Source organism: Mizuhopecten yessoensis, unplaced genomic scaffold, assembly GCF_002113885.1.
Source record: "Mizuhopecten yessoensis strain PY_sf001 unplaced genomic scaffold, ASM211388v2 scaffold11179, whole genome shotgun sequence".
Lineage (NCBI taxonomy): Eukaryota > Metazoa > Mollusca > Bivalvia > Pectinida > Pectinidae > Mizuhopecten > Mizuhopecten yessoensis.
Genome location: NW_018408919.1, coordinates 655,856 through 672,191, shown reverse-complemented (window position 1 = coordinate 672,191; position 16,336 = coordinate 655,856). Strand labels below are relative to the sequence as shown.

Genomic DNA, 16,336 nt, shown 5'->3' with positions numbered 1-16,336 from the left:
CTAATTTCTTGTTGTTTTTAAATTGATAAAAAAAAAATAGAAACATTTTGGAGAGAAAACTGTTTACAATGTTTACATTTGACATTTTGATCATTTGAGAAAGATCCCTCCGATACTTCCAGATAAATAGCGATAACAAACTTTCACTATCAAAATCCAAGATGGCTGCCTGTCGGCCATGTGGTTAATCCGATCAGTCTCAAAAGTTGCCCTGCACAGCTCAGGACCAAGGGGAACCTACTTATAAAATTTGAGAAAAATCCCTCTGGTCCTTCTTGAGAAATACCGATAACAAACTTTCAATATCAAAATCCAAGATGGCTGCCTGTATTATATTGAGAAAGATCTGTCAAGTAAATGTACTTATTGGGAAACACTGATTACAATCTGGAACTGTCGAAATCCAAGATGGCTGCCTGTCAACCTTTATTGCTTCTCTGTATGATCAGCCTCAAAATGAAGCATGCACAACTTAAAATATATATCTTATCGTCATATCTCCTTATTAATTATTATTGTTGTCACTGAATTTGAAGTAATCATTATTTTCTGATATGCACTGTAGAATAAAGTTTGTTCAAATAATTACAAATCTAAATCTAGTATAGATATATACATCTCTTGCACATAAGAAATCTGTAAAATGGAAACAATATACTATAATAGAAAAAGAATTTGCAATGTTTCTCAAATTGGGCCCCACTCCTCAGCCCCCATGAGGGCAAGACACACCATTTATACAAAATGTGTTCCCTTTCCCCTAAGGATGGTTCTGAAAAAATGAGAAACAAATCCTTTCATTCCTACAGAAGAAGATGGATTTTACAGAATTTGCTATATTTCCCCTATTGGGCCCCACTCCTCAGCCCCAGGGGGGGCACACACACCGTTTATTCAAAATTGAGTCTCCTTGGCCTAAGCATGCTTCAGACCAAATTTAGTCAAAATCTACTTGGTCATTCAGGACAAGAAGCCTTTTAAAGGAAGCCGTAACATGTATGTAGGTATGCTGTTATATGTACATGTATGCATATAATAGCATACATGCATACAATTCACCGCATACATGCAAACATCACATTATACATGCATACATATCATAACATACATATAATAGCACACATACATATAATAGCATACGTAAAATTGCATACATACATATAACAGCTATATATCTATGTAGGTATGCTTTAATATGTATGTATTTTAGGCTACCTAGCTGTTCCTTACCACACCTGTAGACAATGACTCGATGTCCTGAGGTCTTAGGCTACCTAGCTGTTCCTTACCACACCTGTAGTCAATGGCTCCATGTCCTGAGGTCTGAGGCTACCTAGCTGTTCCTTCCCACACCTGTAGTCAATGACTCCATGTCCTGAGGCCTGAGGCTATCTAGCTGTTCCTTACCACACCTGTAGACAATGATTCGATGTCCTGAGGTCTGAGGCTACCTAGCTGTTCCTTACCACGCCTGTAGACAATGACTCGATGTCCTGAGGTCTGAGGCTACCTAGCTGTTCCATACCACACCTGTAGACAATGACTCCATGTCCTGAGGTCTGAGGCTATCTAGCTGTTCCTTACCACACCTGTAGTCAATGGCTCCATGTCCTGAGGTCTGAGGCTACCTAGCTGTTCCTTACCACTCCTGTAGACAATGACTCGATGTCCTGAGGTCTTAGGCTACCTAGCTGTTCCTTACCACACCTGTAGTCAATGGCTCCATGTCCTGAGGTCTGAGGCTACCTAGCTGTTCCTTACCACGCCTGTAGTCAATGTCTCCATGTCCTGAGGTCTGAGGCTACCTAGCTGTTCCTTACCACTCCTGTAGACAATGACTCGATGTCCTGAGGTCGGAGGCTACCTAGCTGTTCCTTACCACTCCTGTAGACAATGACTCGATGTCCTGAGGTCTTAGGCTACCTAGCTGTTCCTTACCACACCTGTAGTCAATGCCTCCATGTCCTGAGGTCTGAGGCTACCTAGCTGTTCCATACCACACCTGTAGACAATGACTCCATGTCCTGAGGTCTGAGGCTATCTAGCTGTTCCTTACCACACCTGTAGTCAATGACTCCATGTGCTGAGGTCTGAGGCTACCTAGCTGTTCCTTACCACACCTGTAGTCAATGACTCCATGTCCTGAGGTCTGAGGCTACCTAGCTGTTCCTTACCACACTTGTAGACAATGACTCACCAAAGAATCATGTGAGCTGCTGATGTACATGGCTGGTCTCATTACATACTTAAGTATCATTGCTCTAGACAACAAGCATTTTAGATAGTAGAATTTCAAAGTGTTAGCATTTTTAACCCATATTTCAATGCAAATAGGTCAAGGTCATTGATTTGAAGATCCTTCATTGCACTTTACCTAAGCCAGTTACTGATGTATGTAGGTTTGCTGCTATATGTATGTATGCTAATATATCTATGTAGGTATGCTTTAATATGTATATATTTAATGATATGTATGCATGTATGCCGTTATATGTAGGTATGCTGTTATATGTATGTAGGTGTTTGCTATTATATGTATGCTATCATATGTATGTATGTTATATGTATGCTGTTATATGTATGTAAGTATATGTATGTAGGTATGTTTGCTATTATATGTAAATGTATGTATGCTATTATATGTATGTATGTTATTGTTTGTATATTATTATATGTATGCATGTATGCTGTGATATGTATGTAGGCATGCCAATATATGTATGTATGAATGCTAATATAATATAATGTAGGTATGTGTGCTGTTATATGTATACATAATGTATATGTATGCTTTAATGCATATGTATGTATGCTGTTATATGTAAGTAGGTATGATGTTATAGGTATGTATGCTAATGTTATATGTATGTATGCTATAATGTATATGTATGCATGCTGTTATATGTATGTAGGTATGCTAGCCTAATATATGTAGGTAGGTAATGTTAATATATGTATGTATGCTATAATTTGTTAACATGTGTGCTGTTATATGTATACTGTTATATGTATGTAGGTATGCTGTTATATGTATGCATGAATGTTGTAATATGTATGTATGTATGCTAATCTATGTATGTAGGTTTGCAAGCTATTAAATGTATGTATTGTATTATATGTATGCATGCATGCTGTGGTATATATGCATGTATGCTTTTATATGTATGTATGCTATAATGTATATGAATGTTATATACATTTATGCTATAATATGTTATATGTATGCATGTATGCTGTTATATGTATGTATGCGTATACATGTATGTAGGCATGTGCTATTATATGCATGTATGCTATTATAAGGTATACGTATGCATGTATGCTATTATAAGGTATACGTACTCATGTATGCTATTATGCTAAATGTACATATAGAAGCTTGCATACCTACATACATATATAATACCATATATACATACATAAGTTTATATGTATGTATGCTATAATGTATATGCATGCATGTTGTTATATGTGTGTAGGTATGCTGTTATATGTATGCGTGAATGCTGTAATATGTATGCTATTATATGTATGTATGCTGTCATATGTATGCATATATGCTGCTATATGTATGTAGGTATGTGTGATATTACATGTATGTATGCTTTAATGTTAATGCATGTATGTTGTTATATGCATGTAGTAATGCTGTTATAGGTATGCATGTATGCCGCTATATATATGCATGTTTTATACACAACAAAACAACAGTAATTATAGTTCAAGAAAATTTATTAAAGGTTCGAAACTAGTGACTTGTTCAGTTATACAAATTTTAATATTTATTATTTTTGGCATTCTTGGGGGCTGCTCCTAAAGTAATCTAAACTACTCAACATAATGACCTAAAACTGAATTGGGGGTACAAAATTCCCCAAGAATTTAATGCCTACAAAAAGCAAATTGAAACATGAACAGCCCACAAAAAAAAAAAAAAAAAAAAAAAAAAAAAAACATCTCTGATCTATATAGGTAAGCTGCGAGCCGGCTACCCCAACCTGAATCAGGGAGGTAGGTTTATCCTTTGCTCAAGACCAGCAGGCGAGTGTTGTCTCACTCATCAAAAGCCAAGAAAATATCTGAAACAAGTCATACACACGGAAAAAAAAGGATATAAAAAAAAGGTTGAACAAATACAAATTATGCATAGAGGTATATTACATTGTTTAGTCAGAAAATAAACACATGGCAGAAATACATAACCATACCTAAAACATACATCAATAATAGTCATACAAAACAACAGAAAAAGTATAATACATGACAAAAACAAAACAAAAATACATGAAATTTTTTAAGCATTGGACAATATATATAAATAAAATGAAGGCAGAGAGGGGCGGTGATGGGTGCAACAAAATTAAAACCGCCAAACTGGCCAACGCTTGTGTAAACAATGACCACTATCGACAATAAATTGAGGGCCCCCTATAGGCCTAATTGCTATGCATGTATGCTGCTATATGCATGTATGTATGTATGTATGCTGTTATATACATGTATGTATGTTTGCTGTTATATGTATGTTATTATATGTATGCTGTTACATGCATGTATGTATGTTTGCTGTTATCTGTATGTATGTATGTATGCTATTATATGTATATATGCATGTTGTTATATGCATGTATGTATGTTTGCTGTTATATGTACACAAAGTGTGTGTCTGGAGTGGATACAAATTTTTGAAATCTTTAATCTTGTTAATTTTATAACTGTTCTATTACAGTGTGTAAAATGAACTAAACATGGAAAACATCATGCAATTTTAAAACCAATTTCTCCAGGCACAATATTGGTGAACCTGATGGAGCTTGGAGACAATGTTAAGATAAAAACTTTAATAATACAACTTACTTACCTGGTAAAGTGTGCAACCAAAAATGTTAAACAGAGACACAAATTCAAGAAAAGAAAATTATATTATACAAGTCACAATGAACACAAATGAAAAGATGCTGCGAGCCGGCTACCCCAACCTTACCACATGGGTTAATTGCTCCGACCAGCTGGCCAGTGTTATCACACTTAGTGGCCTTATCCTAACCTAAGTTCTAGAACAAGCTACATATATAAGAGAGAAAAAAAAAACATAACATAAACATGTAGGAACATAAACATGTACCTCTTTCAGTACTTTGATTCAGTTCATAGATTCTCCTCTCCTTCACATTTTCCCAGGCTAGCAGGGCTTCCTCAAAGTCAAATGAAGCCCCATCATATCCTTCAGTTTTTATCAACATCACTTTTTTTCTGTTTTGTCAATTGTTCCTACAGGCAGTCAGGTGCGATACTGCACAGAAAATTCCCTTTCACAGTCTTCAGTTTGGTAGCTTTCAGTACTTTGATTCAGTTCGTAGATTCTCCTCTCCTTCACATTTTTCCAGGCTAGCAGGGCTTCCTCAAAGTCAAATGAAGCCCTATCATATCCTTCAGTTTTTATCAACATCACTTTTTTTCTGTTTTGTCAATTGTTCCTACAGGCAGTCAGGTGCGATACTGCACAGAAAATTCCCTTTCACAGTCTTCAGTTTGGTAGCTTTCAGTACTTTGATTCAGTTCGTAGATTCTCCTCTCCTTCACATTTTTCCAGGCTAGCAGGGCTTCCTCAAAGTCAAATGAAGCCCTATCATATCCTTCAGTTTTTATCAACATCACTTTTTTTCTGTTTTGTCAATTGTTCCTAAAGGCAGTCAGGTGCGATACTGCACAGAAAATTCCCTTTCACAGTCTTCAGTTTGGTAGCTTTCAGTACTTTGATTCAGTTCNTATTTTGATTACTATTATAATATTATTCAAATTTTATAAGCATACCCTTTGACTTCTTAAATTTTTCCATGAGACATCACATTTGCAATAATGTAAAGTATATCATTTCTGGATTCTTCTTTAAATCCCTATTGCACATCTATCCTTCTGTGTATCGCCATGTCAAATTTCATACATTCATTCTTTTGAATTCTGATATAATGTTCAGAAATGAAAGTGTGGGCGGACAGATGATTACTGTAGGACACCTGCATCTCCGATTTGGGGCCCTGATTATGCTTGGATTTTGCCCCTGTTTTTCTATATAATGTACAAGAATACTAATTTTCATCGAAATACAACAATATTCAAGCAAGTTATTGTGTGAAAACTTCTATTTGGCAATTGACCAATCAGAGCACAGTATGCTCATTAATTATGCACAAATTTTGCTTCAATTCGAACTCAAGTATAACTATTATAGGTACATGCATACCAAACTTCATAACTAAACTAAATTACACATTTGACTCCATTTTAACATTTAATTCATATCCTCTCAATGTAAGATAGTTAGTATCAAGTATCATTAAATATGTGCAGTCATTTGGGAGAAGTGCTAACAATGTATATAACATTAAAAGGTCATAACTTGATCTATAAACAAGGGAAGTAACTCTATACTTTATGGTTTACTCATGTCCCTTAGTTTTATGTTGTGTCTACAGACTGATTGACAGTTATCCCGATTCCAATATAACTTTGTTAAACTTCCTTTCATTGCAAAGGAAAGTAAATCCAGCTGTTTTATTTTAGTGTCAAGCTACACTTACCTTGTTTTTTTATGGGGCAATCTTTCCGTCCTGAGGTCAGGATTCTTCAAATTTATGTCATCTTGACAATAGACAGACTTCCCAGCAAAGAAGATAGATGAAGCCTCAAGAAGATTTAGTCATGGCCCAACTAGTTTTGTCCATTCTTTCACAATGTATAGAAGTCCAGACACAAACAATCCTCCAGCACAAGATTTACAGAGCAGTACAACACACATGGCGGTCCATTGGTCCATCAAGCCCGACCGCACAGGCCTGACTTCCCAATCATGATGCTGTAAAGCCATACTCGTGTCAGATTCATGTCTGTATTTGGAATTAAATGCATTGTCAAAGAAGGGACAGTTCGAAGTTGAGAAATGACTAAACCAACTGAGTTCCAAATATTTCCNAGCAAAGAAGATAGATGAAGCCTCAAGAAGATTTAGTCATGGCCCAACTAGTTTTGTCCATTCTTTCACAATGTATAGAAGTCCAGACACAAACAATCCTCCAGCACAAGATTTACAGAGCAGTACAACACACATGGCGGTCCATTGGTCCATCAAGCCCGACCGCACAGGCCTGACTTCCCAATCATGATGCTGTAAAGCCATACTCGTGTCAGATTCATGTCTGTATTTGGAATTAAATGCATTGTCAAAGAAGGGACAGTTCGAAGTTGAGAAATGACAAAACCAACTGAGTTCCAAATATTTCCATTGCTAAGTCATCCATCTAGAGTTAGACTCCACGCATTTGAAAACCCTGACCAGGTGACTGTCCGAGACGTTAGACAATCTCCTACAAAAAAAAAACCTCAATCACATAACTTTTCCCCATCAACAACCTGATCTTATGAAATTGTTCTTTTTTAGCGTTGCTTTTGGTTATGGAGTCAAAAAAACATATGTTGATGTACATTTATAACAAATATAACAGCACTTTGGTTGATTGTTTTTAAAGTTGATTGACCTCAGTCTCATCTGATGTACATGTACTGCTATGTAATAGCTAGCAAAAAAATCATACCGCTCCCTTTCAACAATGGGAAATTGATAAAAGAAATATGTAAGTGACCTTGACATTTGACCTCTGATGCATAAAACATTAGACCTTGAAACATTAACCTTTTTTTTAATTTGCAGTCAGTCTTCATAACTTTTGTAAATTTGCTGATCAACAGATGTTTCAACTGTGCATCAAGTGACCTTGACCTTCAACTTTACAAATTCTCTCCGATGTCTTAAGGAAACTATTAAAGCAGCGATTACGTTTTGAGGAGTTATTTATGAGATTTTTAACAAGGTCAAAGCATTTTGTTAATTGTAATTCACCGAGTCCTATTTACAGTATGTAGTAATTACACTTTTCAGGAAAAAAATTGTTTATTTCAGGCTACATTACTGAAAAAATAGGGTTAGTCAGGTTTTTTCTTTTTTAGGTGGGCTAATTTGGTAAGAAATTACAAAAATCACCAAAAATTTGTTTATGTCTTTTAAATAATAATATGGGCTTTAAATGGTTTGGATACCAGCCTGTGAAGTAGAGAGGGTTTATATATATAGTTGCCTTGTTTAATTATCCATCAATTTATCCCAATTAAATCTGGATGGAGTGCATTTATGCGAGATAAATTGTTTGTGTCGATTGGTTTGGTTTAGTATTGTTTAACATCCTATCAACAGCTATGGTCATTGAAGGTAAAAACTAGGGTAAGTCGGGGTACCTGAAACATACAATTTATTTTTGTCATTATATATTTCCTTCTTTCTTATATATTTTCCAGTTCACCAATAAATACGGGTTCTCGCTGCTATATATACAAGAATTTATATACACATGTATATGTATATATGTATATGTATATATATGAATATATATATGCTATATACACTAGAATTCCACGGGAGTGGATGTGTCGCCTGCTCAGTACTTTTAGTAAGAAAAGTGTTTTGACTGGAGTTATCGCATAAACAGATATGCCAAAACATTAAAACTTGACAGAAAAACTCATCATATATGTTGAACATTATTGCTTCTAGCATTACTGTACAAAATTTGAAAAGAATTGATTAAAAAATAAAAAAGTTCTTGCATTTACTACCCAATGCCCTTATTTGGCAGCAAAAGGGGCATGACTCTACCCAAAATGGACGTGAACTTCTGAAATGCGAACTTGTCCGAACTATATTGGTACCAAATTTAAGTTCAATCAACCCCAGGGAACTAAGAAGGTTCTTATGTTAATGAATTTAATTAACACAATTAATAGACAATGGTGGCAATAGGATGTTTATGACCAGATGGGATTGTAAATTGATTTGGCATTGAAATTTCAGAGTTTATTTGATAGTGGAAATAAAACCATGATGCTTTTTGTCAGCGAGAACCCATCTTTCAATGAAAAAGTTGATCTTTTCATCTTAACTCTGCACAATAAAGAAATTCTCATACCTTCAGGAAAAGGCACTAATGCTTCAGATGAGTCCAAAGTCGTGGCACCCAACATCGTACTGTAAGAGAAATGAATAATGATATATATACACAATTTACACATTGATATCTCAAAACAAAGAGATATTTATAAATTTGCCATCGTTGTGAAGGGCAAAGCAAAAATTAAACTGTAACAAATATTTCCAGGTATACAGTAAATTATACCTCTTAATAACAACAGGTTCCTTGTTTCACAATAGATACAAGTGTTTTTGGCTTGGTGGTGAGGATGGGTTGGGGATAAACAATGCCTTGTAGTATCTATTTAGACCAGCACAATGTTCAGTTATTGAAAGAGCAAGATGAAAGATACTGCAGATAGACAGATAACTGAACAGATGTAGGAAATGATGGGAACAAAAGCACCATAATCAGGTGCACAATACACCACGGTAGACCTCATTCAAGCTTTCTTGAGTATTAACTTGGTTACCACATACATCTATTAAGGTAGGTGAAAAAACAGCCTTCTCAAGTAGTGCTAGTATTCAAGACTATCAAGTAGAGGAAACTATCAAATATTGACGGACAAAACCATATTGAAATGAGACCATTTTTGGCCCTCTGTTGTTAATGACATTGACCTTTGACCTTGTGATGCATCAAGACATGTCTTTAAATTAAGGCAGTAGAGCCATGATAAGGACTGACTTAAAGAGAAAAATGAGCAAAGATCAACAATCAAGTGAAACTGAACAAAAGACATCCCAACATGTAACAATTAAGGTACTAAGGAGAAATTGTGGACAAAGTTCTATACAGATAATAAAGGGCCATAACAACACTGGTGAAATTAACAAACCTCAAACACACCTCAGACTCCATTTTCCCAAGATGCGCTCTCAAGATGCACAAGTATTGAGTTTGTTTAACATAAGTGAAAAAGACAAAAGTTAACAATGAAAATGGTCCCCCTAGAGTACCTCTAAATCACTTACAAATGTGAAGCTAAGTAATTTATCAGCTGAACAAGATATTGGGCTTGCATGAGCACAGAATCTGAGTTTGAGCTTGAGAACGAACAATCTGATTAAAATCATATGTTACATGGCTTCGTTAACTTCGTACTACACCCGAACATCTGAATGTGCCGCGGTCAGGGTCACGTTGAGGTAACCTTTATATTTATAAATACTCATTAAATTTTGACTAATCAGAGACCCTCTTTCAAAAGGGCGCTCGGAGTTGTAACAAATATGGCGGACATTGATGAGAATGAAGTTAATTGATCGTCTGAAACCCGAACAGAAAAAGATATTCGAAGCTTTATTAGAGAAGAAGGACTGTGTGGCGGTGTTGCCTAAGCAATTATTACCCATTGGGTACGTTTCCTTTTCGTCGTAGAAAAGTCAGTTCCTGCCGCCATATTCGTTTTGGAAAACTAATCTGTTTGATACCCCTCGCTATTTATCTATCAACCATGATATTCCGATTCACTGGCGAACTTTTGTCAGCGCGCCTCTGATTGGTTCATCTTAAGGTCACTTGACCGCGGCACATTCAGATGTTCAGGCGGAGCCATGTAACAGATGATTTTAATCAGATTGGAGAACGGATTCATGAATACTGATATTGGCCCGGTCTTGTATTCATGAAACTGTTATCATGCTAATGCGTCGTGTCAATTCTCTGCTTACACCAATTGTCTTATCACTTGCTTAAATCATCTGACATGGCAAAAAAGTAAAGTCCATTTATTGAATATTTCATCAATATATCAGGAACCTAATTTGAGCATGAAAATGGTTTCCTAAATACAGGCCCTGAAAGCTAAATTAATTCTGATAACTTCATGGTCTTGATAGTTTCAGGGCATTATTATTTTTTATTGATCTGTAAAAAACACATACATCTAAAATCAGGTTAATTCAAATTGATATTTATTAATTACCTTGCCTAACGGAATTTCCCCGCTCTACGGCGACATAGACCTGCCACTATGTCACACCCTTGGGCCCTTAGCACGGCCCTTTTGACTGCCTCCACACTGTGGCTAAAAGAAGAAATAAACTGCATTAATAATTAAAATCATAAAATGTCTGTCTTTTAAAGCTCTATTGAAACAAAAAGATTACTGTCAGAACGGTAACACAAGTGTCAAAATTAGGTTAGATAAAAATTGGAACGTAAAATCATCAACAGACTGTAATTGAGCAAAAACAGAAAAATATATATAACAGCACCAAATCAGCTCCCACTGTCATTTTCACCTTTTTTAACATTGTTATTTACCTCAGTGTGAAGAAAGTCAAACCAACACGAAACATGGCAGTGTCTCGGTGCCACTTCCAGGCACGTCCCCCGTGTCCTTCATGAAAGAAAATTAAGATAAACATGAGATTTTTTTTCTTATGAGAGCAACTACTATATAGATAGGATTAAATACTCAGGTCTGAACTGAATATGATGACCAATTTTGATGGAAATTATTTTTCAAAATTTTAGCTACATTCAAGGTCAACATTCAAGAGAATAGAAATTAACTGCAATGAACATTTTATTTCCTCATTTTCATAATTAATTCCAAGAGTGTCAATTACCTCATATGGACCGGGGGCATATGGAAAGAGATCGGGATGACGGCGTCGATCTCTGCGCCTTGGACGGCGCCTCCTCCGGGGGAGATCGGGAAGGGCGACGATCTCTGCGCCGTGGTCGGCGCCTCCTCTAAAAATACACAACAATATACTTGATTATGTTATGCTCGATGAACAGGTACTTCATGGAATGAATTGTCTGGTAGCACTGGTCTACATTCAATCAATTTTGATAGTTTTGGATGTATTTATCTGAAAGTTTTCATATATACACTTTACTAAGCTGACAGTAACTAAACTGAGTACATAGTACATTTCTACTTTTGAAGACCAGCTGTATAGTATATATTACCTTTATTGAATATTTTTTGTGGGGATAATTATGTGCAACTAATACAGTTTGTATTTTCTCAATGTTACCAAGATCAAGATTTACATGTAGCCATCATTGATATGTTAATATTGATATCGAAAATGTTTGTAAAATATACATATGCCAATTTGATGGAAATTGAGCTAACCAAGTTTAATGTATATATCAGAATGCAAGGTCTAACCAAATCGGTGAAGTGGAATTTTCATACAATTATTAATTAACTATATTCATGCAATTATTTACCCTCCTCCGGGGACTGGCAGGCCATCCTATTCCGTCAGTCAGACTTTCTGGACCAGATGACCTTTACCCTAATCAGACTTTCCGACGCAAGAGGTACTGTTGCAAAAATAGATTTATTCTAGTTCAGCTGCACTCATCCATCCAGTCACAAGAGAATTTAACCCCAGCTCGGAAACAGCCAATATGAAGCACTTGACTCAGTATGATTACATGTTCCCCTCAGGACTATCACGGAGGGGTACATGATATCGGATCCCCACATATAACCATAAAGGTCCTTGTACCTCAATAATGGTGTTCGTCAGGGTTAAAAACTTTGTTAAAGGAGTGAATAATGCAGCTGAAATGTCATAAATCTATCCAGCTTCAGATACCCCAGACGCCAAATCACCCAACTAGAGCTCAGACCACCTTCCTAGATATATCTGACCAGGGTTCTGTCCACTTACAGTAAGACAGTCCTGTAAAAAAAATCATATTAGCATAATTTGGGTAAAATTTTACATCAATTGGTAGAAGGAATTGAAGAAGTTGTAAATTTTCTTTGTAGTCTTTTGCTGGTTTTTCCTTACTGGGCCCAAACCTCCCAGTCCATCTGTAACATCCCAGATATATCAATGGTGTAAATTTCAGTTCATCACCATGCAGACAGGATTCATACAGCTTTATGAAATACAGCAATGTAAGTTGATAAATAGCAAACATATTTACCTGTCGGTCTGGGGTAGTTCGCTTGCGACATTGGTCACAGGTCGGCTGAAACCTAATGTCCATCCTGTAAATAAAAATAATATACATGCATTATTATCTCCCTTGAAATGTGAGCAAAATCTTAACAGTTGGTAATTACACTTGAAAATGACTCAAACCATGAAATCAAATTTAAATATGGCATTATCAATCATTATTTTTTTCAATTGAAATATTTTTCATATTGAAAAATGTATATTTATATATACATACCAGAACCGCTGACGGAATTCCCATGCTGTTTTCATGGACGACGCTGTAAAGAAGAACGAAAAGATAAAAACTCAATCTTTTGGTGAATGGGGCCTGTGACTTTAGAATTAGACAAGAGGCCCATGGGCCTTAACGGTCACCTGATATATTTATACAGAGAGTTGATTTTGTTTTTAACACGAACAAAAATATTATTCAAAGTGACAAAAACAATAAAACCACCTTATTCAAGCACACAGATTTAAGACTAAAAAGTATTTGAAACTAGGACCCCTGATTCTACACAAGGAAAATGAAGAAATTGTAGCACACTGACTCCTTTGGGCCTCACCCTACAGCCCTTGGGGGTAGGGCTGGCTCAAAATTTTCAAAGTATCAAACTGTCAACTCAGGGTTATAATTCCAATCAAGTTATTGACATGCAATATTCAAAGTATTATTTGCCATTATAAACCATATTAAATGGAAATTAAACAAATGTTGGTTCAAAATGTGATTTCCCTATATAAACTACTGTAAAGTTTACCCCCTCCCCAGGGGGAAGTGTGATACCCAAGGGTCATAAAATTCACAATTTTGGTAGACAACCTTAAGACCCTTCCATCTATGAAGAGTGTTAACGTTTGAGTCTACCATATATGGGTCTTGAGAAGAAGATTTTTTAGAAATTTCAGTCAATTCAACCCTTTTTGGCCCCCCACCCTTCAGCCCCGGGGGGGTCAGTCAGCGCTGATATGTGTATACCATCAAACTGCTACCCAATACTGATAATCCTAACCTAAATTGAATATCTTCCAATGGATATTAAACAAAAGTTGGTGCAAAATGTGATTTCCCTATATAAACTATTGTAAAGTTTACCCCCTCCCCAGGGGGAACGCGAGACCCAAGGGTAAAAAAACTCACAATTTTGATAAATCACATTAAGACCCATCTATGAAGAGTATTTGATTTTACCATATCTGGGTCTTGAGAAGAAGATTTTGACCCTTTTTGGCCCTGCCCCTCAGGCCCCTGGGACCAAACCGGACATTATTTTTGTTGACCTTTGGCCTGGGAATTGAAAATGGTTCAGGGGTTTTGGAGAAGAAGTCGAAAATGTAAATTGTCTCACTTGAGACTTTGTCTCGGGTGACTTAAAAATGTGTGTACGTTGCAGTTATCCAAATTATCAACATGTTTCCCAAATTATACTGAAAATTTAATCTTTCTCAATAACAAAGTATCATCCTTAAGATCTAGTATCCTTATTTATGAAAAAGGATTTCATTTTAGATGTTAGATAGAAGATAGAATTTGTTTATTAATGAGTTAAAATGAGAAATTTTAAAGAGATTCTGTGGAAAATAATGCACTATTTTCTATAGGGGAATGGACCCAAACTTCAGCTGTAAAACGTCAGACTCTGGACAACAAGAAATGTTATGCCAGGGGAAAAATAATCAGAATTGCAAAAGGCTATATAACTTTAGTAAAAATTGATGCAAGATCTTGATTTTAAAATCCTCAACCTCATGCTGATTTAATATATTACTTTGGAAGGAAAATGCATGTTTATGCAAAGTAAAATCCTACACCTGTAGTTTGAGGAGCTGTGGAATGTTTACCAAATGTTATGGCTTTATGAGTATTGCTGAATGGTATCAATTTATATTCAACTCTGGTCTCTTGAGTCTTTTTTTCCCAGCGAGACTAGTTGCACTCAATTGCAAATTAAATTTAGGCCATATTATAACTCTTATTAAAAATTCACAATTGGTCTGACTTTAATTATCTGTAAATCTTCAAATGATACATGTGACACATACAAACTTTCCTAACACATGGTAAAAACAATAGGATAAGTTGTGCACAAAAGGAAAATATGTTTCAAAGGGCCGTAACTCTTGTAAGAATTTACACATGAACCTCCATTTATAATAAGCATATCTTCATATGATCCTTGTGACAAAATTGTGTACAATTGAAAACTGGAAATAGTTGTGCTCACAAGAAAGATTTGCCAAATTAAACAAAGAGTCATAACACTTGATGCAGTATCCTGCTCTTTTATGCAAAGCTTCATATGATGCCCTATGACACATACTAAAGTTTCAAAGGGCCATAACTCTTGCAAAAATTGATGTAGTATACCGCCTTAATCAGGTCCAGTACACTCTGCCGATTGAACTATATAGCTGTAAAGACCTATAATAGCTCTATTTACCAATCTGATATAGCCTTTTGAGCTATTTTCATGTGATTTTCTTTTTTAAGGAAAACAAAACAAAGCCGCTTTTAAATGAAGATTTTATCATGAGGTAGATAACAAAAGACATTGAATATAAGCATTCTTTTTAAAAAATAATGATGTTGAAAAATCGAAAATTTAACATTTACGAAAAATGAAAATAAACATCTAAATGTATGCTTTTTGTAGTCATCATTACCATAAACCTTGTTGTTTATGCGACTTTCATTTAATTTAATGAAAATTCGAGAAAGTATAGCTCAATACAGCTATAATTTATAGGTAAATATAGCTATATGGTCTTTATAGCGATATAGCTCAATCGGCAGAGTGTACTGGACCTGTCAATTATATATCAAATCTTCACATGATTACCATGACACATGTACAAATTGTAAAAGTTGTCCAGACAGGATTTTTTCAACAGATCATAGATGAATGACCGAACAGATTTTAACCCTTTCCCAGCAACTTATATCAATGATAGTAAGTATGTGATGCTCACAGAATACGATTAACAGTATCATGAATTATATTCAAAAAGTGCTTAATTTCCATAGTTGGATCAATATGACATTAAGATCTGCAGAGATGTAGCTATCAGGGAGGAGGGAGTGGGAAGAATAATGTTGTGGGAAGGGAGTGGGGGGCTTTGCTCCCGTGTCTCAAGCTGACCCTTAAGAAGGCTGAGGGGTGGGGTCAAAAAATTGTTGTGGGTTGTGACCATTTTAAATGACCACAAGATGATGTGCACAAGGAGACGGATGTGAGGGGGACTGTGTCTAAGGTTGTTTCTAAAAGGAAATGAGGGGTTGCGTCATTGTTGTGGGTCAAGGTCATTTATAAAATGGCATTAGGCGATGAGGGGGCTGAAATGCATTGCCTCTGCACCTCAGTTCAATATACCCCCCCCCCCCCCCCCCCCCCC

The 16,336-nt window shown here is 35.9% G+C and overlaps 1 long non-coding RNA gene across 1 annotated transcript in view; it reads right to left on the bottom strand.

The window, feature by feature from the left end:
- Window positions 1-6,980: 6,980 nt before the first annotated feature.
- The window catches only part of LOC110440317, a 10,367-nt gene continuing 1,011 nt past the window's right edge, over window positions 6,981-16,336 (bottom strand). The window contains exons 2-9 of the long non-coding RNA XR_002461735.1: window positions 13,179-13,221; window positions 12,927-12,990; window positions 12,216-12,676; window positions 11,600-11,726; window positions 11,292-11,367; window positions 10,951-11,052; window positions 9,018-9,076; window positions 6,981-7,364 (exon numbers count right to left, since the gene is read on the bottom strand). This is a non-coding gene — a long non-coding RNA (uncharacterized LOC110440317). The remainder of the gene's footprint in view (window positions 7,365-9,017; window positions 9,077-10,950; window positions 11,053-11,291; window positions 11,368-11,599; window positions 11,727-12,215; window positions 12,677-12,926; window positions 12,991-13,178; window positions 13,222-16,336) is intronic.